General features: G+C 47.2%; 1 protein-coding gene and 1 long non-coding RNA gene across 6 annotated transcripts in view; one reads left to right on the top strand and one right to left on the bottom strand.

Annotated features, from left to right (window-relative positions):
• Positions 1 to 2,354, bottom strand: part of TMEM94 (transmembrane protein 94) — a 33,935-nt gene extending 31,581 nt beyond the window's left edge. The window contains exon 1 of the mRNA XM_040640234.1: positions 1,704 to 2,354. The gene's annotated coding sequence lies outside the window, so the exon portion shown is untranslated. The remainder of the gene's footprint in view (positions 1 to 1,703) is intronic.
• On the top strand, positions 923 to 25,556 carry LOC103665737. 5 transcript variants are annotated; one of them, XR_005837327.1, is made up of 5 exons: positions 923 to 1,103; positions 22,630 to 22,759; positions 23,772 to 24,020; positions 24,454 to 24,590; positions 25,317 to 25,556. It is a non-coding gene; the product is annotated as an uncharacterized LOC103665737 (long non-coding RNA). The 5 variants fall into 5 exon arrangements; XR_005837328.1 differs by lacking the exon at positions 23,772 to 24,020 and adding an exon at positions 17,246 to 17,339 and having other exon boundaries at positions 928 to 1,103; XR_005837326.1 differs by lacking the exon at positions 23,772 to 24,020 and having other exon boundaries at positions 932 to 1,103.
• The last annotated feature ends 338 nt before the right edge of the window (positions 25,557 to 25,894 follow it).

The following is a 25,894-nucleotide window of genomic DNA, read 5'->3' on the forward strand; positions in this document are numbered from 1 at the left end:
TTATTTGACTCTAGATGATGAACCTTACCTGTGCCATTGCATTAAAAAAAAAAATTAAAACTACCTGTTAGAATACTAAGATCAGCCCTTCTTTTGCCAAGATTACCATAAAGACATACCAAAGTGGTATTTCTTCTTCCTTCCATGGTTCTCAAGCTTTTTCTGCCTCCACACTGTTCTTATACAAGACCCATCCCCATTAATAACACTACGACAATACTACAATTGTTCCCGAAAAAACGGAGGAAGAGGCTACCTTGCTCTGACTCCCTGCCTTCCTGCCCTCTCAACTGAGAATCACTGAAATCATTTCACCCCAAAACATATAGAAAGGCCACAATAAATACTAATACAAGAAATCAGCCAGGGAACTCCCTGCTGGTTCCTTACAAATAATGAATGCACAAATGTATTAAGAACCTAGTAAGCGCTAGCCCCCCTGCCATATATACCTAGAGACAGAGATCCTCCCCATACCACCTCCAACGCAAGCACTCACTCCACATGGAGCTCAGAGAAGTTAAGGAACTTGATTTTGCAATCACACCTAGAAAACAACTGATCTGGTGGACCAAGAACTAGACTTCAGAGTTCCAGTCCTGGCTCCAGGTGACCCTGGCCCTGCCCCTCTGCCTCTCCCAAAAGTTACTCTCCACCCTTGTAAAATAAAAACGTGAAAACTCCTCCCTCCCCACTTCCACCGTCTAAGAGGCCCCATGGAAAGACTGAAGTATGTCGCTAAAGCTGAGTGTGTTGGACGAAGCATGAGAAAACTCTCATCTCCTCTGATGCAAAAATCACAGGCTTGAAGGAAAACAGATTCAGTACAAAGCTCCCTCCTTTTTTCCCCTAGAGCCACACAAAAACTCGGAAGTGAGGGTGGGATGTAGCAGCACGTGACCAAATCAACCAACACGCCAAAGTGCAGCCTGTGGTTCCACACCAATGAAAGAAGGGCAGGGTTTTTCCCTGGCATCTGGCGCCGGGCACCCGGCAGCCTCACACTGTGGCATGCGAGGGACTGCGAGACTGCACTTCTGGGGTGTGCGGCAGGGGACGGAGGGCACAGCGCACAGCGCGGCACTCGGTGTGCAGGATGGCAAGTACGTTCCTATAGTTGCTTCTAAGGAGTCTTTAAACGTTTCTGGAAAGACGGAAAGAAAAGAAAAGGGGGGGGGGAGGCAGGGCACGTTCCAACTGCACCGTCGCCGCTCAGGGTTAAGGCCCTTTGGCTCCATCCACCTGGACACGGGACGTGGTCAGCACGAGGGCCCAGGCAGCAGCTGAGCGCGCGCAAGGGGGACAACGGTCTGAACTGGGGCCGGGGGTGCGGGCCCCCAGAGGCCGGTAAATACGCCGGGCGTCGGCGGAGGAAGCCCCCTGAGCCGGGGCCCAAACACCACAACCTTGGGACGGGGATTCATTGTTGGCAGGAGGCTTCGATGTGACGCGGGACCCCCAAGGGGTCAAGCCAGGACCGAGGGCAAGTGTGAGCACCTGAGGAAAGGAAACGGCCACGAGCTGGAGGCAAAGCCCGTCCCTTGACTCCCCCTTCGAAGAGATCCCCCGAGGCCATTTCTTGGGTGCAGACCCCAGACTCCTCTCTCCTTGGCCAAGAATCCAGAGAGCGTGGAAGGCCGAGCCCCACGCCCCCTTGCTTCCCTGCTCCCCTTGCTTCGGGCCACGGGCCTTCTCGTACTTACCAGGGCCCGGGGGACTGTCTTCCTCGCCCGCGTCCTCTTCCCTCCCTGCCCCCTCCTCACTTCGCGTCCCCTCCTTCAGGGGCCGCGGCCATGTCCGTTGCTGGCAACTCTAAGGGGGCTTGCCTCCCTTCTCGGACAACCGAGACGCCGCTAGCAGGCTAAGGTTCTGGACACCGATTGGTGGAAATCCGAGAGGGGTGGAGATTCCTGGCTTCTTACTGGCTGCGGGGCGCACTAGACTGTAGCTGAAGCAGTCCCTCTGGGAGCCTGGCGGAATTAAAGGCCGAGTGATGCCGGCGGGAGAGTAGGGACCCACTGTCCGTCCATGGGTGTGTTGCTCCGGCGCTTTCAGGTGCAGAGGTCCTGATTAGAGGCGAGGGCAACGGTTTCCACCTCAATTACTTTTCCTACGTATATCCTAAAAAGATAGAGCCCCGCCCAAGCCGCCTTTTTTCTTCTTAAAATCAGCCCTTTTGTAGAACGCCAGTATCTCTTCTTCTGAGCTCCCTTCTTGTTGCTGTGAACAAATGCCTAGAGACACGTCGCTCAGAGACCTCGGAGAGAGTCCCTCAGAGACTAGTACTGCAACCAAACCAAAGCTGGAGAACCTAAGGCAAAGCTTCAGTTTTCCCTTCAGCTCAGCTGTACTCTAAAGGGAAAAACAAGTTTAAAAAAAAAATTTTTTTTTTCTAGATAATTAGAGAAATCGCTTGGGAGAGCTCTCTTGGGAAAACAAAGCAAGCCTGTGTCAGTATTTACTTCAGTTTTCCCAGAGATGGAAATCTGGAGACTTGGGTTTTTGTGCTTTGTTTTTCAATCTGTTTATAAAATCTNGGAAGAGGGTCATGGCTGGCCCTGGGAAGTAAGAGCCCCTTTCCCCTATTAATTAATTTAATTATGTAATTAAAATCTCTCTTCTCAGCTGAACAGGAAGATATTTTGGTACCTAATCTTGTATGTTTTAACTGTTCTAGCAGTTGCTGAAAACAGTGATAGAATGATGTTACCTTTCTGCACACAAAAATTTGCAGTTTATCTTTGCAAATAGGTATCTATCTATACAGAGAGATCTCTGGGTCTCTCTGCCTGACATTCAAACATCCTCATAAATCAACTCAGACATATGTTTCCAGGCTCATTCCCCACGGGCCAAACTATTCCTGCAGCCATGTAGCTTGACCATCTCCTAAATGCATCTGGGACCCTCCCACCTCTGCTCTTTGGCCCAAGAGGTTCCTACCCTTTAAAGTTTCTTTCCTCCCAAAGAAGCCAACCTTCAAATACACGCCCATCCTGAAAATTCACCTCCAGGGCTCCCTGCCCCAAAGCCTTGCCTGACTTTTAGTCATTGAAATTCTCTCTCCAGTGCTGTGCCTCTTTGTGTCTCCATCACCACCTTTACAAAAGTAATGCTTTGTACGGTATTGTTTTTGTAAGACCTGAAGCACCCTAAAGGCGGCTGGCTGGCTTATCCTGGCAGTCCCCACAGCACCTTACTCAGGGCCTGTACCTGGTAAACGTTTGCTGAATTGAACTAGCCAATTGCCGGTGCCTCATCTTTCCACTTCATCCCAGAAGGTTCACATGGCTGCATTTGGAAGGTGAACAAATGTAACATAGTCATCCTGCCGTGCTCCACCTTGGACCCCAGTGGCCTCTGGCCACACTTGTTTCTCTGCTCCACTGGGTTTTTTGACTATCACTCAACAACCTCAAACTGTGTGCCTCCCAGTTTCAGGGGCTGTGCTACAATCCTTCACCTCTGACCATCCCCTCTGTCAGCACCCCCAGGCATAAAACTCTGCCGAAGAAGTAAATCAAGCCCAAACAGGCCAGTGCACCCAGTCTAAGTTCACCCTGACAAGACTTTTTTTGCAGCTCTGAGGTCCCCGTGGCCATGTCTTGATGGCTGTCTAGCAATACCAGGCAGCCGTACCAATCCTTCATTTTTCTGGAGCCTCTTCTGTCTCCATACCAAAATAACCTTGAGGTGAGGGGCGCCTGGGTGGCTCAGTCGGTTAAGTAGCCAACTCTTGATTTCGACGCAGATCATGATCTCAGGGTCATGAGATCGATCCTCGCTTTGGGCTCTGCGCTCAAGCGTGGAGTCCGCTTGAGATTCTCTCTCTCCATCTGCCCTTCCCCCTGCGCATGCGCGCGCGCGCTCTCTCTCTCAAATAAATAAATCTTAAAAAAATAATAAACTCAACGGGGAAACCAAGGCCTTCCAGTGGAGATTCCTCATCTACTTCTATTTCTTCCTCAACATTCCCCCCCAAAACACAGATCCCCTCTTCCTTTCCCCATCTGCATCCTCAGTCCCTTCCCCTACCTCAGCCTCACATGCTCTCTCCCATCCCCAGGCCTCAGCTTATTCTGTTCACTGGGCCTGAAATGCCTCTCACCTCCTTTCCTCCTAGCTAACACCCTGTCACCCTTGATGATGATGACCCTCTCTCTTTGCTCCTCATTCCCTCAAATAACTGTATCCCTTCACTTATCACATTATTTTCTGTCTTTGACAGGAAGGTAATATTAATAATGAATTAGTGTCAACTATATATACTTCAGTTGGAGGGGCGCCTGGGAGGTGCAGTTGGTTGAGTGTCTCCCTTCCGTTCAGGTCATGATCTCAGGGTCCTGGGATCGAGCCCTGCATTGGGCTCCCCGCTCAGCAGGGAGTCTGCTTCTCCCTCTCCCCCCGCTCCTCTCCCCACTCATGCTCGTGCTCTCAAATAAATAAATAAATAAATAAATAAATAAGTGCAGGAGCAAGTGAAAAGAGAAGAGCCAGGATGGTATGAATTTGAGAAGAGGTGGAGAAGTTTGGAGCGACAGGAGAGAGAAGCTTTAGGGCAGAGTGAGAAATACCTTGGGTGAATAGGTGAAATACCTTTCCCCTATTATTCTGATGCTGTATGATGATCAGCGATCAGGGAAACCTAATAGGTAAAGACAGAATTCTCCTCAACAGACAGGAGAAGGGAAAGNGAGAAATGAACGATAGGATTTTAAGAAGGTTTCTTATAAATCATTTATGTAATTCCCCCGGTGGCATTTTTCTCGAGAGACTGCAATGAGATTTGAAGTTGCTTTTGCGATTATTTTTGGATGCCAACTAACATTTCTTTGCTATGATTCTGTACAGAGACTGGACATATCCATCGCAAGGCTTCATATAGTTAATAGTAGTATCTATTTCTGTGCCATTTCTCTTCCTGTGAGTCCCTCGAGTCCAAGGACTGTGTCTTATGCATCTTTGTGTCACAGTTGATTAACGAAGTGCCTGGCACACCGCAGATGTCTGACAAATGTTTTTTTGAGTAAATGAACTGATGTCCAATTATCCTCTTTCTCTAGCCTCTTCATTTGCTTCCTTCTATCGGCTCTTTTCCCCCAGTTGTTCTCTCCTTAAAACAAAAGGTGAGGGGCAGGAGAGGGAAAAGGGAAGGAGAAGGGGAGCCCTTCCACACTAAATGGTCTGGTCTGTGTGACACCCCTCTGCCATATAGCTAATGAGTCCGCAGCAAGAAGCTCCCGCTCCTGCAGTGTAATGTCTCTGTTATATTAGCCGGTGTAGTAACACCTAGTGAGTCCACCTTAGCCATTACAGCGGACAGACAAGCACTGCTTCCTTTGTTTTGTGACCCTGTGGAGTATTTAAGAGATACAGCTGAAAATTTCAATGCCATTTGACTTTAAGAGACATGTTGCAGATGTTGTTAAATCAGCCTTTGAAACTGACCAACAGCATCATACTCTTAAGTCGCTGATATTCTAATGAAGGAGACAAGGTGTTAAACAAAGAATTACATCATCAGAAGTGTACAAAGTGCAGCAAACAAGCATCTCTAGTGGGATCCTGGCATCTCGGGTGGCTGGGGCAGGCTTTCCTCAAGAAATAATATTTAAGCTGAAATCTGAAGGACGACTACAAGTTAGTCAGACAAAGGGAATGAAGACGAGCACCACAGAGGGGAGGAGGCACGTGTAAAGGCCCCAAGGAAGGAAGACATGAGACCAAGGAACTGAAGGGGAATTCCTGCATGAGTGGATCAGAGAAGGGGGAGAGCAGAGCCGTGGAGACAAAGCCAGAGGCATCAGGGGTGGGGCGGCAGCTCTTGTGGGGTCTTCTGCAGCACTGCAGATGCTGAGGCTGTATTCTGAGGGCTCTGAAAAGCTCTTGGAAGGTTTTTGTTGTTTTTGTCAGTAATCTCTACACTGGACAAGGGGCTCAAACTCACGACCCCGAAGTCAAGAGTCGCCTACTCTACCCGCGGAGGCACCCAGGCGCTCCTCTCTTAGAGGGTTTTAAACAACAGAGTACCATGGTCTGATTGGCTGCCGAGTGGGGAATGGATTGTAGCGAAGCAAGAGCAGCTTGCAGAAGCCCAGGGAGAAGACTTGGCTGCGATCTGCTCAACGTAGCCCCTGTGCTAAGGTGGTAGCAGCCTGGGTGGCAAGGAGGAGAAGTCTTCAAGGGATATTTAGCAGGTAGACTAGGCAAAAGGTAGCGACTGATGGGACGGAAGGTCTGGGGAGAAAGAGGGAGGGATGACTCCCAGGTTTCTACACGCTGGACCTCATATGGTGTCAGTTCTAATGGCACGGTGCTTCTGTTCAGCTCCAGAAGCCTCAACACGGCCAATTCAGAGCAAAGCACTGAACAAAGCACCATCCAGAAGACATTCTTGACTGTTTATGAGACTTCACTTCTAGACGCAGATCTGAGACGTGAGTCTGAGAACCTAAGTAACTCCGCAGGACCCATGCAGGTTTTGAACACGCTCCTCCCCCTGCACTAGAGTATCCTCCCTCCCAGCGCTAGCCTTCACACCTAATCATTCTTTAAAGGCAGCAGGGGTGCCTGGTGGCTCAGTCGGTGGAGCGGTTGAGTATCTGACTCTTGATTTCGGGACCCCGAGATCAAGACCTGAGCCGAAATCAAGAGAGGCTCAGTCGGTTAAGCGTCTGCCTTCCGCTCAGGTCATGATCCCAGAGTTCTCAGCAGGGAGCCTGCTTCTCCCTCTCCCTCTGCTGTTCCCCCTGCTTGTGCTCTCTCACTCTCTCTCTCAAAAAAATAAAAATTTTAAAAAACTTACACAATGTTATATGCCAATCATATCTCAATATTTTTAAGGAAAAAAATAGAATAGGCTAAATCATGAAATGGGTTATCTATCAGGGTCATGGTAGAACTTCAAGTAGACTCTAAGATGTGAGGTCACAGATTATTGCCAGATGGCTTGAGCCACAAAAAGGAATTTTCATGAGGAAAAAGGGGGAATGGTCTGGAAACAGGCACAAAAGGAAAACTGTGCTCTGCTTCTGAACCCCAACGTACTTGGATTTGGGAAAAGTGCTCCCTCGGCTCAGAGGCTACAGGAGAAGTGGACTTTTCATGGGAAAGCCACTCCTCAAGGCAAGGAAGGAGATAGCGAGAGAGTTCTTTGAAGATCCCGAGGCTGTTGGAGATTTTCCTCCAAAGAAACCAGGGCTTGCAACAGCACAGGAGGAAGCGATGGAGGGTGACAGCAGGGGAAGGAAGAAGCCATGAGCAAAAGGCCCAGAAGAGGGGGATAGGTGACAGGGTCAGACATTTGGGGTGCTGAGAACTGGAAATTGAAGCTCAGGGAAATCACCTGAGCTGCCAATTCTTTGGGGGGTTTTATATTTTTTCAATTATTATTATTATTATTTTTAAGTAGGCTCCAGGGTGCCTGGGTGGCTCAGTCGATTAAGCGTCTGCCTCTGGCTCAGGTCATGATCCCAGGGTCCTGTGATGGAGCCCTGTGTCTGGCTCCCTGCTCAGCAGGGAGCCTGCTTCTGAACCCTCTCCTCCCAGCTCCTGCTCTCTCTCATAAATAAATAAAATCTTTTTTAAAATAAATAAATAAAGTAGGCTCCATGCCCAACATGAGGCTTGAACTCATGACCTTGAGATCAAGAGTCACATGCTCTACTGACTGAGCCAGCCAGGTGCCTCTAAAGTTTTTTTTTGTTTTTTTTTTTTAAGTAATCTCTATGCTCAATGTGGGCCTTGACCCCACAACCCTGAGATCAAGAGTCATGGGCTCCCCTGAGCCAGAGCCAGCCAGGCACCCAGAGCTGTCAGTTCTTTAGCGGGTAGTTCCTACTACCCTCAGCCTCCTCGGCTGGCAAAAGCCTTTTGCCTCTAAGTTGTGAGTGATATTTTTAGGAGAAGCTGCTCCTGTAATGTCTGCAACAAGTCAGAGTGATGTCTCACTGATGAGGGCCTTTTCTCTCTCTTTTTTTTTAAGATTTTATTTATTTATGTGACAGAGAGACAGCCAGCCAGGAAAGAGGGAACACAGCAGGGGAGAGGGAGAGGAAGAAGCAGGCTCCCAGCAGAGGAGCCTGATGTGGGACTCGATCCCGGAACACCGGGATGACGCCCTGAGCCAAAGGCAGATGCTTAACAACTGCGCTACCCAGGCGCCCCAATGTTGAGGGCCTTTTCTTAAGCCCTTTGAGTCACTCCAATGGTCCCAGGGAGAACTGTTATAAATACGGAGAACAAAGCAATTCTGACGTCTGCTTGTCCGGCTAAAGGGTGGTCCTGAAATAGAGCACACAACTTTACGACACAGCAGGAGCCTCTGCTGCATTCCCTTTGAAACACACAAATCTCTGGATGACAAGGAATGTGCACACAAAGACTTTGTTCACAATAGCCCAAACGGGGAAGTAACCATCAGCAGGAGAATGGGTGGACAAATGGTGGTATATCCATACAAGGGAACACCACACGACAACAACCACAAATAAATGAACCACTGAATACCCATCACAATATGAATGAATTCCAGAGATGGGATGTTGAAGGGAGGAAGCCAGACATAAGAGATCACACACAGTGTGACCCCATTTACATGAACTTCTAGGACAGAGATGGGAGGGTGGGTGAGAACTGACTTCAAAGGGGCGTGAAGGATACTTGTAGGGATGAAGGAAATGTTCTATATCTTTTTTTTTTAAGATTTTATTTATTTATTTGACAGAGCACACAAGCAGGGGGAGCCGCAGGCAGAGGGAGAAGCAGGCTCCCCACAGAATAGGGATCCTGATGCAGGGCTCCATCCTAGGACCCTGAGATCATGACCTGGGCTGAAGGCAGACGCTTAACTGACTGAGTCACCCAGGCGCCCCGGAAATGTTCTATATCTTGATCAGAGTAAGTGTTACATAGGTTTATATATTTATCAAAACTCATCAAACTATAGGGTGCCTGGCTGGCTCAGTCAGTAGAGCATGCAACTCTTGATCTCGGGGTTATGAGTTCAAGCCCCATGTTGGGTGTGAGGTTACTAAATAAATAAATAAGTAAACTTTATAAAAACCTCATCAAACTATACACTTAAAATCTGTATGGTTTTATGGTGACTTTAAAGGTAATACAATGGCACTAAATTCATGTCTTTCATTAGTTACTCTAAGTGTAAATGGACTAAATGCCCCAATCAAAAGACACAGGGTATCATTTGAATAAAAAAAAAAAAACAAGACCCAGGGGCTCCTGGGTGACTCAGATAGTTAAGCATCTGCCTTCAGCTCAGGTCATGATCTCTGGGTTTGGGATCGAGCCTCACGTCAGGCTCCTGGCTTAGTGGGGAGTCTGCTTCTCCCTCTCCCCCTCTGCCTGCTGCTCCCCCTGCTCATTCTCTCTCTCTCAAATGAATAAATAAAATCTTTAAAAAAAAAAGGAAGACCTATTGATGTACTGTGTCCAAAAGACTCATTTTAGACCCAAAGACACCTCCAGATTGAAAGTGAGGGGGTGGAAAATCATTTATCATGCTAATGGACATCAAAAGAAAGTTGGGGTAGCAATCCTTATATCAGACTTACTAGATTTTAAACCAAAGACTGTAATAAGAGATGAGGAAGGACACTATATCATAATTAAAGGGTCTATCAAACAAGAAGATCTAACAATTGTAAATATTTATGCCCCTAACATGGGAGCAGCCAATTATACAAACCAATCAATAACACGATTAAAGAAACACACTGATAATAATACAATAATAGTAGGGGACTTTAACACCCTACTCACTGCAATGGACAGATCATCTAGGCAGAAGATCAACAAGGAAACAAGGGCTTTGAATGACACACTGAACCAGATGGACTTCACAGATATATTCAGAGCATTCCATCCTAAAGCAACAGAATACACATTCTTCTCGAGTGCACGTGGAACATTCTCCAGAATAAATCACAAACTGGGTCACTACCCATACCAAAAGATTGGGATCATTCCCTGCATATTTTCAGACCACAATGCTTTGAAATTTGAACTCAATCACAAGAGGAAATTTGGAAAGAACTCAAATAAATGGAGGTTAAAGAACATCCTACTAAAGAATGAATGGGTCAACCAGGAAATTAAAGAAGAATTTTAAAAATTCGTGGAAACGAATGAAAATGAAAACACAACTGTTCAAAACCTTTGGGATGCAGCAAAGGCAGTCCTAAGAGGGAAGTATATAGCAATACAAGCATTTCTCAAGAACAGACAAAAAAAGAAATAAAACATATTGAATCAGCAGAGAAGTCAAACTCTCACTCTTCACAGATGACATGATACTCTATGTGGAAAACCCAAAAGACTCCACCTCGAAATTGCTAGAACTCATACAGGAATTCAGCGCAGAGGCAGGAGGTAAAATCAATGCACAGAAATCAGTTGCATTTCTATACACTAATAATGAGACAGAAGAAAGAGAAATTAAGGAGTCGATCCCATTTACAATTGCACCAAAAACCGTAAGATACCTAGGAATAAACCTAACCAAAGAGGTAAAGGATCTGAAAACTATAGAACACTCATGAAAGATATTGAAGAAGACACAAGGAAATGTAAAACGTTCCATGCTCATGGAGTGGAAGAACAAATACTGTTAAAACGTCTATTCTACCTAGAGCAATCAATACAGTCAATGCAATCCCTATCAAAATACCATCAACTTTTTTCACGGAGCTGGAACAAATAATCCTAAAATTTGTATGGGACCAGAAAAGACCCCAAATAGCCACAGGAATGTTGAAAAAGAAAACCAAATCTGGTGGCCTCACAATTCTGAACTTCAAGCTCTATTACATAGCTGTAATCATCAAGACAGCCTGGTATTGGCACAGAAACAGACACATAGATCAGTGGAACAGAATAGAGAACCCAGAAATGGACCCTCAGGTCTATGGTCAACTAATCTTCGACAAAGCAAGAAAGAATACCCAGTGGAAAAAAGACAGTCTCTTCAACAAATGGTGTTGGGAAAATTGGACAGCCACATGCAGAAGAATGAAACTGGACCATTTTCTTACACCAAACACAAAAATAGACTCAAAATGGATGAAAGACCTAAATGTGAGACAGGAATCCACCCTAGAGGAGAACACAGGCAGGAACCTCTCTGACCTCAGCCACAGCAACTTCTGGCTAGACACATCTCCAAAGGCAAGGGAAACGAAAGCAAAAATGAACTAATGGGACTTCATCAAGATAAAAAGCTTTTGCACAGCAAAGGAAACAGTCAACAAAATCAAAAGACAACCGACAGAACGGGAGAAGGTCTTTGCAAATGTCTTATCAGATAAAGGGCTAGTATCCAAAATCTCTTAAGAACGTATCAAACTCAACACCCAAAGAACAAATAATCCAGTCAAGAAATGGGCAGAAGACATGAACAGACCTTTCTCCAAGGAAGACTTCCAAATGGCCACAGACACATGAGAAAATGTTCCATATCTCTCGGCATCAGGGAAATACAGATCCAAACCACACTGAGATACCGCCTCACACCAATTAGAATGGCTAAAATTAACAAGTTAGGAAACGACGGATGTTGGTGAGGATGAGGAGAAAGGAGAACCCTCGTACACTGTTGTGGGAATGCGAGCTGGTACAGCCACTCTGGAAAACAGTATGGAGGTTCCTCAAAAAGTTGAGAATAGGAGCGCCTGGGTGGCTCAGTCAGTGAAGTGTCTGCCTTTGGCTCATGTCATGATCCCAGGGTCCCTGATCATGACCTACGTCAGGCTCACTGCTCAGTGGAGACTCTCCCTCTCCCTCTGCTGCTCCCCCTGTTTGTGCTGCTATCTCTCTGTCAAATAAATAAAATAAAATAAAATAAAATAAAATAAAATAAAATAAAATAAAATAAAATAAAAATTGAAAAAAAGAAAGCTATATTAATGGAAAATGAACTAGAAAGAGGAGCCCATGGAGATAGAAAGCCAGCGGCGAGGGTCCAGGTGCCAGCTGGTGAGGCAGCCAGCCATTCTCACCTCCCACTCCAACCCCAGGAACCTTCTCTAGCACTTCATTCCCCAAACACTAACTCCAGACTTCTCTGTCTGGCATTCTGGACTCATTTTTTTTAAGTATTTTTTAAAAGATTTTATTTATTTATGTGACAGAGAGCGAGAGCACAAGCAGGGGGAGCAGCAGGCAGAGGGAAAAGCAGACTCCCCACTGAGCAGGGAGCCTGATGTGGGACTCGATCCCAGGACCCTGGCATCATGACCTGAGCCAAAGGCAGGTGCTTCACCTAGGGAGCCACCCAGGCACTCCATTCCAGATTCGTTTTTGCCCTGCTTCTTAGCACTTTGGGTGTAAATACCATTTCACTAACTACATTTACGCTTTCTGGGAGCACAGACAATGCCCTCCTGCTTTTGAGTTCCTCTGAGATGATCAGACTGGTTGTTTATGCATTTGTGTCCTAACAGTGGCATAAAAAATGATAGGGAGGACACTGTCTTTGTTTAGGAAAAGACTTGATAAGTGTTTTAGAGAAAGACAAGGGGCGCCTGGGTGGGTCCATAGGGGAAGCGTCTGCCTTCGCTCAGGTCATGATCCCAGGGTCCTGGGATCAAGTCCCACATGAGGCTCCCTGCTCAGTGGGGAGCCTGCTTCTCCCTCTGCCTGGCACTTCCCCTGTTTGTGCTCTATTTCTCTCTCTCTCTCTCTCTGACAAATAAAAAAAATTAAACAAAGACGAGACCCCCAAATGCCTAGGCCTGCGAGTGCCAAAGTGGTGAGAGAACGCACTCGAAAGCTCTACACTGAAAATTGAACCAAAAATTTGGAGCTGGGGGGGCGCCTGGGTGGCTCAGTCGGCTAAGTGTCTGACTCTTGGTTTTGGCTTAGGTCATGGTCTCTGGGTCCTGGGATTGAGGCCCGTGTCAGCCTCCACGCTTGGTGTGTGGGGTGGTGTCTGCTTGAGGATTCTCTCCCTCTCCCACTCCCCCTGCTTGTGCTCCCTCGCTCGCTGTCTCTCTCTCTGTCAAATAAATAAATAAAATCTTAAAAAAAAATAAAAATGAAAATGAAAAATTTTGGAGCTTGATAAGAAAGAGCAGAGAGGAAGGCTGAGCAACGTGAGGAGCCTCAGAGCATCTGGAAACAGCAGGGGACCTTCAGGAAAAAAATGTCCCTGATAGGACTTAAAGTTGTTCTGTTCTACAGTGTAAATCCCTGCCCCTCCCCAACCCTTCAGGCACAACTACACACATAGATTCCTGCAGGAGTGGTTGGTTTAGTGAGAATTCAGGGGCGAGGGATGGTTCACATCTCTGTCAGTGCTGTCGGAAGAGGCCCTACTCCAGTGGGGCTGTGGGAGAATCCCCGACTCGAACCAGTCCAGCCGGGGACCAGAAGCGACCATGCGGGGGCTACATCGGGTGGACAGGACGGGGAGCATTAAAGAAATAGTCAAACCTCCTGCAGAGGCGTGCTCTTTTCAGTGAGCAGTCAGGGCCCAGCGTGCGGGGTGACAGACACGCTTCCTGAAACATAAACAAGGCCCACTCCTCACCGTCTTAGAAAGACTTTCCTTCTGTGGGCTTCTGGGTCACCACTCTGTTCTGGTTCCTCTCCCACTCACTGCTTACCCCTTCCCAGTCACCCCCTCCTCCCATACTGGCTCCTCTCCTGATCAGCCCCTGGATATTGGAGGAGGGAGCGCCTCCTCTCTTCTCTGCTACAGACTTTCTCTAGGCCCCTGGTCCTAAATACCAGATACATTCTGACGACTCCCACCTTCGTATCCGTCTAAGTCTCTCCCCTGACCTCCAGATGCACTTAGCCAATTGCTTTCTCGACACCTCCCCTTGGATGTCTGCTAAGCATCCTGAACTTAAAACACCCAAAACGGGCTCACGGCCTCTCCCCTGCAACGACTTCCTTCTCTTCGTCCTCCCCTTTGCGGTAAAGGTCGCAAGCACTCAGCCGCTCCAGCCACAGCTTGTCAGGTGTAATTCCTTCCTGTTCCTCACTTTCCAAATTCAACTCTCAGCAAGTCCCGTGGGCTCTAACTCCAGATCGCAGCCCTGATCTGTCCCCTTCTCTCACTTCCAGCTCTACCACCCCAGTGCAGGCCTCTACCGAACACCTGCTGTCCCCCCGCCATGACTTAGCGCCAAACTAGGCCCCTGCTTCTTCTCCAGCTCCCAGTCTCTGCCCAGCAGCCACTGGGACCTTCTCACGACCTAAGTGAGATCGAGTCACTCCCCTGCTGGAACTCCTTGAAACGGCCTTGTAAACCGGAAATCGTATCTATTTTGATCATTGCTCTCTTCTCAGCACTTAACACAGCACCTGGCCCACATTCATAGGACGTTGACAAAGGAGTGCATGAGGGCTTTCCAAAGTCTGGTGAAGTACTCCACAAGAATAGCCACCTGCTTCTGACTTCATGCTTTCCAAGCATCCTTCTGATTCGGCCTCCTGAGTACCTCACAACCAGCTAGGGGACGTCCTGGGAGACACCTGTGACTGATAATAATGCCAGTCAACGTTAACCTCTATGCGGGGTTTCCTGCGTACTCTGCACTGTTCTAAATGCATAACTCATAATAACCCTCTGAGGAGAGAAATACTATCACTCCCACTTCAGAGGCGAGAAAAACAAGGCCCAGAGGGTCCGACTAACTTGCCACAAGGCACATGGCTAATAATGGGTAAAGCAGGATTCAAGTCAGGCAGTCTGGCTCCAGAGGCTAGGTTCGTTCGTTTTCTTTCTTTCGTGCTTTCTTTTTTTTTTTTTTAAGGTCTTTCCTTTTTTTTTTTTTTTTAAGATTTATTTATTTATTTATTTGACAGAGAGAGAGAGAGAGAGAGAGAGACAGAAAAAAAGGGGGGGGGGGGGGAGAGGAAGAAGCAGGCTCCCAGCGTAGAAGCCCAACGTGGGGCTCGATCCCAGAACGCGGGGATCACACCCTGAGCCGAAGGCAGACGCTTAACGACTGAGCCACCCAGGCGCCCCACGTTCGTCCGTTTTCTTCCTTTCTTTCTTTCTTTCTTTCTTTCTTTCTTTCTTTCTTTCTTTCTTTCTTTCTTTCTTTTTCTTTCACAGCTTTATTGAGATATAATTCACATGCCAAACATTCACCCATTTAAAGTATATCTCAATGGCTTTTAGTATATTCACAGAGTTTTGCAACCCTCATAACAACCAATTATAGAATATTTCTGGGACCTGAAAAAGATACCTTATCCTCCCTAACAGTCATGTGCATTTTTCCCCCATCTCCACCCCTGGCCTCAGGCAACCACTAAACTACTTTCTTTCTTTATCGACTATCTATTCTGGACATTTCATATAAGTGGAATCGTACAATATGGGATCTTTTGTGACTGGCTTAGTTCACTTAGGAGAATATTTTCAAGATCTTCCACGTCGTAACATGTATCAGTACGTCATTCCTTTTATTTTTATTTTATTTTATTTTATTTAAGTAAGCTCCACACCCAGTGTGGAGCCCAATGCAGGGCCTGAACTCACAACCCCGAGATCAAGATCTGAGCTGAGATCACGAGTCAGACGCTCAACCAACTGAGCCCCCCGGCACCCTTTCATTCCTCTTAATTACTAGTAATAGTCTATTATTTGAATAGACTGCATTTTATTTATCCATTCATTTACTGATGGACATTAGAGTTGTTTCCACTTTCTTTGGCTATTACGAATAATGCTGCTATGATCATTTGTGCATAAGTTTTTGCGTGGACGTGTGTTTTCATTTCTCGTGGGTATTACCTAGGAGTGAAACCGCTGAGTCACATGAGAGATACAGAGACAAGTTTCTTTCTTTCTTCCTTTTTTTTTTTTCACATGCAGGGTTTTGTGTGTTTTTTTTTTTAAGATTTTATTTATTTATTTGAGAGAGAGAGAAAGAAATGTAGAGTGCACAAGCAGGGGGAGGGGCAGAGGGGGGAGGGAGAATGGACCCCCCGCTGAGCCTGGAGCTTGATCCCAGGACCCTGAGATCCTGACCTGAGCAGAAATCAAGAGTTGGACGCTTAACCAACTGAGCCACCCAGGCGCACCAGATTCTTTTTTAAATTTTTTATTTAAATTCAATTTAGTTAACAGAGACAAGTTTCTTAAATGCCTCCGTATGTAGCCTCCTGTAGTAAAGAATACCATGAACCAAATGACGGGTTTGGTGTTTACATCAGTCTTGGGATTCTTAGTATAGTTGACATCTGCCTGGCCTTCTGGGTGACCTAAAACCCAAGAAGTGAGGGGTTCCCTCTGAGGATGACAGAGAATGTCCCCAGAGGAGAAACTTGCCAGTTGCGGATTCCTCATGTCAGGTCACCCCCCGACAAGGTTGGTGCCCCTTCCTTTTCTAGAGGGAGAAATGGGTTTGTATCCGTTTACCTGTACCTTTTCACTCACGGTCCTTTCTGATCAAGGGCAGAAACTCGCAAGGGGACAGGTCAGTGACTGTATGTGCTGTCCATACGGAGGAATTAACTATTCCTATTTTTAAAAATCGGTCCTTTTAGGGATCAAGTGTAACAGAAATCCCATCAGTACCTTTCCCAGCCCTTCAGCGCGTGCTCAGCGCTTACCAGCCCTTCAGGAGCGAGGCTGCCTCCACTCAGGGTGATGGGTCTTTCTCCCCCAGGAGCTTGTCTCAGCTTCCAGGATCAGGATGTGCAGATGAATGGAAGTTAGCTGTGGAATCTGCTTGACCAGCAAGCCTCAAACGAGGAGCCAAGGAGCCTAAATGTTTGAGAGGGGATTGCTTTGAGACTTGCCCCCGGGGCAGCACCTGAGACTTCCCCTTCACATTTCTCTGCTCAGCTCCTGACAGTCCCTTCCTGGGTTGGTGATGTCACATGCCTCCGCTGTCACCTCTCCTTCTTCATTGCCATCTTCCCTACCTCGGGGGGCCAGCCTCAGGGGCCCGTTGGTGCCATAATGGCTGGTGTGATCAATGTCACCTAATAAACACGGGAGCCTCCCTGGGAAAACATTCTGCCGGGGCTCAGAAGACAGCCCTGCGGCTGAGCAGCTCGTCTTGGGTGTAAAGGCCAACCAACACAGGTTGTTGCCTTGGTTTTGTTTTGATTTTATCATGGGTGTGGCTAGTGTGTTGTTCAGTGTGCCAAACGAACTTTAGTAGTCCCTGAACGTCTTTACTGGACTGAAGTTCAGAGCTGTTTGCATGTCGCGTAATAAAGCCTTGAATTAACTCACTGCCTTTCCTCTGGGTCCTCGCAGAGCTTCTTCCTGACGACCTCCCTTCTGCCTAGGACATCTCCGTGAGATGGGCTGCCGTCAGTAAGATCAGAGGCATATTCTCGAAGGCAGAAAAGTAGGGCAACCAGGCTAAGTGGTTTTGCTCAGGATCACACAATAAGTGGGCTGTGGGTTGAAGCTGAAAATAAGCCCTAAGCTTGTCAGTCATCACACCCTTCCCTCAGCGGGAAACCTTAAGCTCCCTCTCCACTGAAGGCTGAATTTTCCAGGGAGGGGGGCATGTCATGTAGGGAGCGGGTGCCTGCCACACACACCCCCGGGGACCCCAGCCGACTGGAACGTGCCCTTCCAGCTTCTAGACCAGAGGGGAAATCTGAGCTTAACCTGAAGGTAGAGTATACAGCTTTATTTTCTTTATGCTTGATAAAGGGCCTGGCTATTCCCGGCTATTCCAGGCTATTCCAAGGGCGGAGAGTTGCAATTTGGCCAAAGTTGTCCATCTGTAGGCTGCAGATTAGAGAACTGAAAAAGTGATTAAGATCAAATTTACCTGATGGGGAAAAGAAAGAGAAGGGGGGAAGGAAGGAAGGAAGGAAGGAAGGAAGGAAGGAAGGAAGGAAGGAAGGAGGGAAGTTAATTAGTTCAAACAAAAAATACACAACGGAATTTATTTTCTATTCGGGATTGTAATACTAGTTGCTTGAAATAGCTCATGATCTTCTAGATACGAGTAATGCATAAGTGGCCATCTAGGAAGAAAAATATGTTCCTAAAAGATAAACATTTGAATTTCCCCTTTGCAATGCACTCTCGATGGGGGTAATATTACCCCTAAAGGGGAAAAGAGGAAATTGGTTCTTGGAAGATGAAAAAATCTCAGATATTATAACTGTTTGTGGGCCTCTAAAGCTCAGCTCTGCCCAACAAAATCTTATTTCTTGATTTTTAATTTTCATCATCAAGAAGAATTTGAATTCAATTTACCTTTTCTCTTTTGGGGAAAATAATGAAATTTTGAAAACATTTAAAAGGCCATTTTATGGAGAGGTTTGCTTTCTCCTACAAAGTCTCCGTCCACCACCGCCTACCGTTAGCTCTTATCTTTTCTAGAAGCCTTAACCATTAATTGCGAGTCGGACTCCCAGGGTCATGTCATTGGAATCACGGCAGTCCGTCTTGCATAATCTGGAGGTCGGCATCCTGCTGGGATTTGTCCAGCAGAGATACGTGAGCCCTGGGGAAAAACATGTCTCGTGGCTCAGGCTGTGTCTATCCCCAGTGCTTCTCAGCCACGTGGCTCTCTCAGGTGATGGTTTATGCTTGCAAGTGGTTTAATCTCAAGAATGTCATAAATGCAAACTTTGAAAAGGGAGGTGGGAGAAATCTCTTAAAGTTTTTTTTTTTTTTAAGATTTTATTTATTCATTTGAGAGAGAGAGACTGAAAGAGAGAGAACATGAGCTGGGGGGGGCAGAGGGAGAGGGAGAAGGAGGCTCCCCACTGAGCAGGGAGCCGGCCATGAGGCTCAATCCCAGGACCCTCAGATCATGACCTGAGCTCAAAGCAGATGCTTAACCAACTGAGCCACCCAGGGGCCCCCTCTCTAAAATTTTGTTCCAGTGCCAACACTGAATCATGAGCCTCACTGTTTAAAAGCAAGTGTATGTCCCCAAATACTGGACCTTAGAATCTGCAGACCTAGAACCTTGCTTGCTGCAGCTCCCCGGGGTCTACTAGGCAAAGGCAGCATGCCCGGGTCCCTCGGGTGGTGGCTTGTTGGGGGTAGGTATGGAGACAGAGGTTGGTGGACTCCAAGACTGGAGGAGGATGAGGACCCTTGCCTGATCACGTGAGATAATGTATGTAAAGACGCTTTTGAACTGCAAAGTGTATCACCACGTAAACCCTCCTTCTAACTGTGTGAGTAAGTTACAGGAGGGAAGGCAGGCTTATTTAAGGACGATGACCAGATCCCTGCCTTGATTTTTACCACAAAAAGTTGAAATAATTGATGGCTGTTTGTAAAACCCTTTTTCTATCTTTGGGCGACAGAGCCTTCTTGAGAGCGTGTGATCTGTTATCAGCTGTCGTCCCACCTGGCCTTCCGCAGCCTGGTCTCGCATTGCTGGCTGCTTACTTATTTTTCATTGCCATCCTGTCCTTTCTTCTTGTGTCCATAGAAACTGCGAGTAATGCAGGGGCTTGTCCTTTCATGGGGCCTCTAAGATTCTCACAGCTTTGCTCTGAGCCCCAGAGCTTTCCCCCTTAAGCCAGAAATAGAGCTGGCCTATCTACTGGCCGTGTCTGCTAACTCAAACCCAAAGTGTCCCCTCTTCCATCTGAATGCCGCTTACAGCACGTCCCGCAGAGAGGGCCCTCGCTCAGGGTTTGGCTGTGGGCAACCAGAGGCCTGACGCTTTGATAAGCCAGCTACTACGGTCATTGTGCAGAAAGCTCTGTGCCCCAGGTGAAAAGGCACACGTACTGAAAAACCCAGCCTTGCTCTCAGGCCAAGGAGGTGCATTAAATGTTTTTCTTCACGTTTGTGCCTTTTACGGGTTTGGCTGACAGAGGAATTTGTGAGAAGGTTCTTAATACGTTGGGTGCAGTCAGCAGTTCAGTGTTCTGCTCCTGAGGGAGAAGGTTTGGGGGTTTTGTGGGGCAGAGTGAGATACACCCAAGTTTGAATTACAGATCTGACACGTACTGATTATGGGACTCATCTAAGCCCCGGTTTCCTCAACCGAAAAAGTTGGAAAACCGTGGAACCTTCTCATTGGCTTGCTAATTGAGACCATGAGGTAGTGGGTGGGAGATACTAGGCACAGCACCCAGCATATAGTAAGTGCTCAGTACCCAGTACGTGTGGCTGTTGTGAGTCTCGGTGAAATGGGGAGCTGAATAAGAAAGGGGAAAAGCCTGCTTTGGAAGAGAAGGAGCTAAATTAAATGCCACACAGAATTTTACAAACCTAACTTTAAAAAAAAAAGATACAGGGGCACCTGGGTGGCACAGCGGTTGAGCGTCCGCCTTCGGCTCAGGGCGTGATCCCAGCGTTATGGGATCGAGCCCCACATCAGGCTCCTCCGCTATGAGCCTGCTTCTTCCTCTCCCACTGCCCCTGCTTATGTTCCCTGTCTCGCTGGCTGTCTCTCTCTGTCAAATAAATTTAAGAAAAAAAAGATGTATGGTATATGGTGAGAAATAGGTCGCTTCCCAGCCCCATCCCCTTCCTCCCAGGCGCCCTCCCCAGGGGCAACTAATACCCAATTTTCCTGAGTATCCTCCCAGAAATTTTCATTATTGAAAAAAGCTACTTGTGAGGGAAATTCAGGGCTTTTTTGTTTGCTTTTAAGATTTTTTTTTTAAGGTAGGCATGCTCCAGGCTGTGGAGCCCAGCGTGGGGCTCGAACTCACAACCCCGAGATCAAGAGTTGCAGGCTCCACCAAGTGAGCCAGCCAGGCAGGCGCCCCAGGTGAGGGAAATTCGTTTGGATGAGCCCGGTGATGGGATGACTTGCTTAACATCAGGCCGAACAGCTTGCTAATAAAGACAGCTGTCTGTATGGTCTTGTTGGATCCCGAGTTTAGGGACTATTTTGACAGCATAGCTAGTTCTCAGCAGCCTGGGCTAGACAGGATAAAGTCTTTCCAGCTATAATAAGACGCATGGGCTCAGAAAAGCGATATGATTCAGAAGCAGGACTCACAGCTCCCAGAGCAGAGAGCCCCTCATCTGTGATGGAGGATGTCAGGGTAGGGCAAAGCCACGCCGTGAGATCTGAACTCTGGACTGCGGACTCATTCCCGACATTCCCCATTTGCCAAGCCCACATTGCCGACATTCCCGCGGGGCTTAGCTTCTCTGCTTTCCTCCTGGGCAGAGATACTTGAGGTCGCATAGCTTCGCCCTCAGCTGCTGGAGGGTCCGAAGGACAGGTCCGAGACGACAGTGAGCAGAGGCCATGTGAGAGAAGCAGGGATCCGCATTCTGTCCCTGGGCTGCTGGAGTCCAGCGTCTATTCCGTAAAATCCACAGATCTTATATTTATCCACGATCCACTTGGTAAATTTAAACCTGCCGGAGGCCTAAGATGCACCTGTTTATTGGATAAACAGGGCTATTTGCTGCCACACTGTTAGCAGGGTAACCGTGTGTATATATATAGAGCTAAGAGAGCTCGCTCACTTGCATTCAATCTTCTGTCAAGCAAATGGGTATTTAATCACCCCAATTGAAAGAGGTTCTGTGACCTCGGTAACACATTCCAGTACTTAACCCTATGTCAGAAAGTTCCTCCTTCGGGGTGCCTGGGTAGCGCAGTCATTAAGCGTCTTCGGATCCTGGCGTTCCGGAATCGAGTCCCACATCCAGCTCCTCCGCTGGGAGCCTGCTTCTTCCTCTCCCACTCCCCTGCTGTGTTCCCTCTCTCGCTGTGTCTCTCTCTGTCAAATAAATAAATAAAATCTTTGAAAGAAAGAAAGAAAGAAAGAAAGAAAGAAAGAAAGAAAGAAAGAAAGAAAGAAAGAAAGTTCCTCCTTGGATCTAACCCGAATTCACTGAGCTGGAATTTGTCTGTTGTCCAGTAATTAAGGAAAATGGTGGTGATCATCTTCCACGTGCTTGAAGACACTTAAGAGCTTTTGTCCCTTTAACACTAAATGAAAGCCCATCGGAGTTCTTTCATCTTCCACTTACACTCCGTTTCTAACCCCGCAAGTACTCCTGTGGTTCAGGTCTGCTTGGTCTCCTTTTCATGACCTCGGAGCCAGGCCAGAGGCTCGTGAAGAGCTTTCCCTGCACACCATCAGGAAGGACCCCTGATATGGCATCTTTTACTCTTCTTTTTCACTTCTCACATGCATCCTACAAGCCTTGGGAGCCAGGCGCCTGCCTGCTTCATCTCCGGCCTGTGTGTATATCTAAGCACACTTTAATAAAAGCAAAAAGATTTTCCCCGTCTGACATCCCTAAATATCAGAGTGAGTGAATAAAAACGCTCCCTTCTGGTCTCCAGGCAATTCTGGTATTTATTGATCTGAGCTCATGATGATACTTTTAGAGATTTCATTTTCCTAAAGCTCAAACGCTCTTGTTAACTTGGGAGTGGATTCTTGAGCAGAGCCCAAGACTCAGGAGCTCGGGAGTTGATTCCTAGCCCCAGAAAGTCTGCCAGCAAGACTTTGAAGCAAGTCGCTTTATTTCTTTGGCGCTCAGAGCAGGAGAACAGAGATGGCATCAGTAAACCTCCCTGCGTTTTATGACAGGTTAAAGTCTCATAAAACACTCAGCTACACAAAGGAGGAGGAGGAGGAGGAGGAGGAGGGAGGTGGGGGGAGGAGGAGAAACTGGAAAAACAAAAAGCATTCGAATTAATTTACCAGCAATCCTATCTTATTTTTCAGAGAAAACGAGCCTAAAGAAAGCAAGAAAATGTACATTGCTAACGAGTCCTCACAACCCCCTACCGTCATCATGACTGGGGGCTCTGAAGCCTAGTTGGATGAGATCGTTGGGCCAAGTGCCTAGCACAGGGTTGGTACTCAATTCAACATAGTTGGTACTAAAACATAGTTGGTACTCAATTCAAGCTGGTTCTTTTCCTGATTATATTGCTCATAACAAGAAGCGTGGAAGGAGCAATGGAGTCGACATTATTCTGGTTGCCAATTAAAACCCTTAGTTGTATCGTCATAGAAAACACAGCCAGTAAAGGGCATCTGTGGTCACACTGCTCAGGGAAAGTTGTTCCCGGTGACAGTCTGGTTTAGGTTGTCTGGCCACCTTGGGAGAGGCTTTGGGGGTGACCATGAATTCCCACAACCAGTCTGGTTCCTCTCGGTCCTGACCGACAATCATCTTAATACCATGGTCCAGATGCCATAATAACAGTAATAATAATAACGCTGGACATTTCTTAAGAGTTTTACTGAGGGCCAGGCTCTGACTTAAACACACTGAGTGCATTATTACGTTTAGGCCCCTAAGACAAAATGTTCAGACGCTGACGATCCCCGCCAGAGGGAGGACACCACAACGCTTGCCGCTGAACCACCTAAATCTGAAAAAGTTTGAGAAGAGAGAATAAATTCCATAGCGTTCTACCCTTAGGCCATAAAACCAGAAGAATAGTCTAGCAGAGACGGAAGACGTGTTTCACACAAGAAGGCGGGGAAAGTGCGACTCTGGGGTTTATTAAATGGAAAAATATTACTTCTGGTCTTCGGTAACCACGAGGAATTGAAACTTGTGGTTAAAGATTTGGGGGTTTGGGGCCCCTGGCTGGCTCCGTTGGTTAAGTGTCGGCCTTGAGCTCAGGTGATGATCCCAGGGTCCTGGGATTGAGCCCCACACTGAGCCCCACATCAGGCTCCCTGCTCAGCGGGAAACCTGCTGCTCCCTCTGCCTGCTGCTCCCCCTACTTGTTCTCTCTCTCTCTCTGTGTCAAATAATACATAAAATCTTAAAAAAAAGAAAAAAAAGATTTGTGGATTAGGAAGAGTGAGAGGGGAGTCTTGTTCATTCCTGATTTCTGTTTTGGTTCCAGGGAAATAGGGCTTCCATTGCACCCGGTGCAACTGGATATTTCCTCCACGCTCCATCGCTGGGACCTGGCAAGCGACATTTCCTGGCACTCAAGAGCAGCCAGTCCCGGCAGCCGTGAGGTCAAATCCATTTTTGGAGCCAAACACCAGCATTCCTTCACAGTTAGCGTTACAACCTCACGGGAAACTCTTGCCTGTTTAGATGGACCTCTACTGGCAGCCAAAGGGAGTTGCCCAATATTCTCGCCTATGTAAGATAGCACCCCAACATGTTGGACTCCTTGTCACCATAGAAGCCTCTCGCTTCTTTTGCTAATTGCCTTGTGGTTGATGATGACAGGCAGGGTTGACAGCACGAGCAAGTCGAAGTTATTCCACTTGCTAATTAAAGCTGCGAAGTACACTTTTATGTAAAACACGAAGCCGCCGGATGTTTGGATGAGCCCAACCTCCTGGCCTTGGCAGCGACGGCCTTGAATTGGAAATGAGACACTTGCCTATCAAGGGTATAACCTGCCCAGCTACAGGGTGCCAGTGGGATGTTTCCTCTCTCGAGGAGCCTTGAGGCTTTGTGGGAGAAGCTGCACACTGGTGCTCACTTTTAAGAGGATGTCCTGTCAAACGGTGTAGTGCTTGACGCCATGATGTCGCATTGTACTAATAAAACTGTTTTTTTTTTTTTAGAAAAAAAGAAAAGATGACTTTATAGGAGAAATAATGGTGATAATCTAGGAACCATTTCGAGATCATTGGAAAATTGAGAACATAGGTGCATCTGTTCAAGAGGCAAGCACTGAAAGACACAGCCTGATGATTTTTTAGTAAGTATGGAAATGGATCCATATGGGGTTAGATGAAGAAAGGGAACGCTGAGATGTGAATGTTAAAAAGTTTATGACTAAGAAACATCTTGCAGGGGCGCCTGGGGGCTCAGTCGGTGAAGCGTCTGCCTTCGGCTCAGGTCATGATCTCGGGGTCCTGGGATCGAGCCCCTTGTTGGGCACCCTGCTCAGTGGGGAGTCTGTTTCTCCTTCTCCCTCTGCCCCTACTCGTGTGCCCACTCTCTCTCTTTCTCTCAAAAAAATACAAAATCTTAAAAAAAAAAAAAAAAAGAAATATTTTGCAGCACTTTTATGCTGCATTACCTAATTTTGCTTCATTTTCATGTCAGCTCTGTTTTGGGTTGTATCATTATCCTCATTTTTCCAGACGGGAAAACTAAGTCACAAACAAGTCATATCTCCTGTCAGGGATCACACAGTCACTTAGCAGAAAGGCTACCACTAGAATCACTCTTTTTTTTTTTTTTTTAGATTTTATTTATTTATTAGAGAGAGCGGAAGAAAGCACTAGGAGGGGGAGGGGCAGAGAGAGAAGGAGAGGCAGGCTCCCCTCTGTGCAGGGAGCCCAACACAGGGCTCAATCCCAGGACCCCAAGATCATGACCCAAGTCGGAGGCAGACGCCCAACCGACTGAGCCACCCAGGTGCCCCTAGAACCGCTTCTCCTGCCCAGAAATCCTGCTTTTGCTTCCCTGTGTCTCCTAGGTCGGTCCTCCTGTCCTCAAGCTGGAAGCCCGGGAGTCATCTTTTCCTTCTTGCTGTCACTCACCTCTCCCTTCTGAGGCAGCAACATGCAACCACACGTCTCCACGCTCCCTCGCTGCAACCTGCGGTTTCTCCCGGCAGTAAAGATCTCAAGCCCGCCCGTCCCACAGCCCCTCCGGCCATCTCTGACTCACCAGCCTAGTCCAGACTCACTTAAATGGTTGCAACAAGCTTCTGAAATTGTGGTTAAATATTTATTTGTTTACTGATTTGTCCTCCACACCCCCGCCCCTTGCAGGATTGTAGGCTGCTAGGCCAGAGCAGGAACCTGGTCCTTTTAAATTCACCAGTGCCTAGCTCATAATGCACCTTCAATACGTGTTTGTGGAGCGAATGAGGAAAAACATGCTAATTTAGCAAGTCCACGGTCTAGTAAAAGCGTGTCTGGGCCCCAACTGCAGGGATTCTACTTTATCTGGGACAGCGCCAGGAATCAATATGTTCTTTAATATTCAACGTATCTTAAAAACTTCCTATTGTGGTAGCATATACGTAATCCTTACCATTTTAACCATTAA

This window comes from Ursus maritimus, unplaced genomic scaffold (genome assembly GCF_017311325.1).
Source record: "Ursus maritimus isolate PB19 unplaced genomic scaffold, ASM1731132v1 scaffold_24, whole genome shotgun sequence".
Lineage (NCBI taxonomy): Eukaryota > Metazoa > Chordata > Mammalia > Carnivora > Ursidae > Ursus > Ursus maritimus.